This window comes from Cupressus sempervirens, chromosome 5, assembly GCF_028749045.1.
Source record: "Cupressus sempervirens isolate cs-2001-9-10 chromosome 5, ASM2874904v1, whole genome shotgun sequence".
NCBI lineage: Eukaryota > Viridiplantae > Streptophyta > Pinopsida > Cupressales > Cupressaceae > Cupressus > Cupressus sempervirens.
This window is the reverse complement of record NC_143122.1, coordinates 853659877-853660457: the sequence shown is the minus strand read 5'-3', so window position 1 is coordinate 853660457 and position 581 is coordinate 853659877.

The following is a 581-nucleotide window of genomic DNA, read 5'->3' as shown; positions in this document are numbered from 1 at the left end:
TTTTCTTTCTTTCCTTTTCCTTGAAACAATATTTATAAGCTTCTATATATCTTTATATTTCTCATTTGTGAAGAGATGAAACATTGTAATTTGTATAGTATAATAAACTAGAAATTCTTTCTTATGTATACCTTCTTTCTTGCTATGAGCAACAATTGATAAACTGAAATTTTCCTTTTATAAAGCATAGTGCAAGTAAGATTGAACATTTTTTTTCTCTAAATCTGCAACAATAAATTGCCTCAAGAAAAGTAGAAACTCATTAATGTTTACACCTTAAAAAGGGATCATAAATTATTGTATCTCTACCAACCTAATATATTGGTGTAAATTGATGACATGGCTCTAATAACATGTTTGAAAATATAATTGCTCTGATACCCTCTTAGAAAAGTGGAATAGTAAAAAAGACAAACGTAAAAGTTTATGTTAATTAGAATGATAAATTATATTAGTTTGAATTGTAACTCGCACAATACTCTATATTCTAACCTTTAACATATAGCTAAACTCAACTAGAAAAAAATAAATAAGAAAAAAATGATATTATGCAATATAGAAAAATAGAGAAAAAATACAAG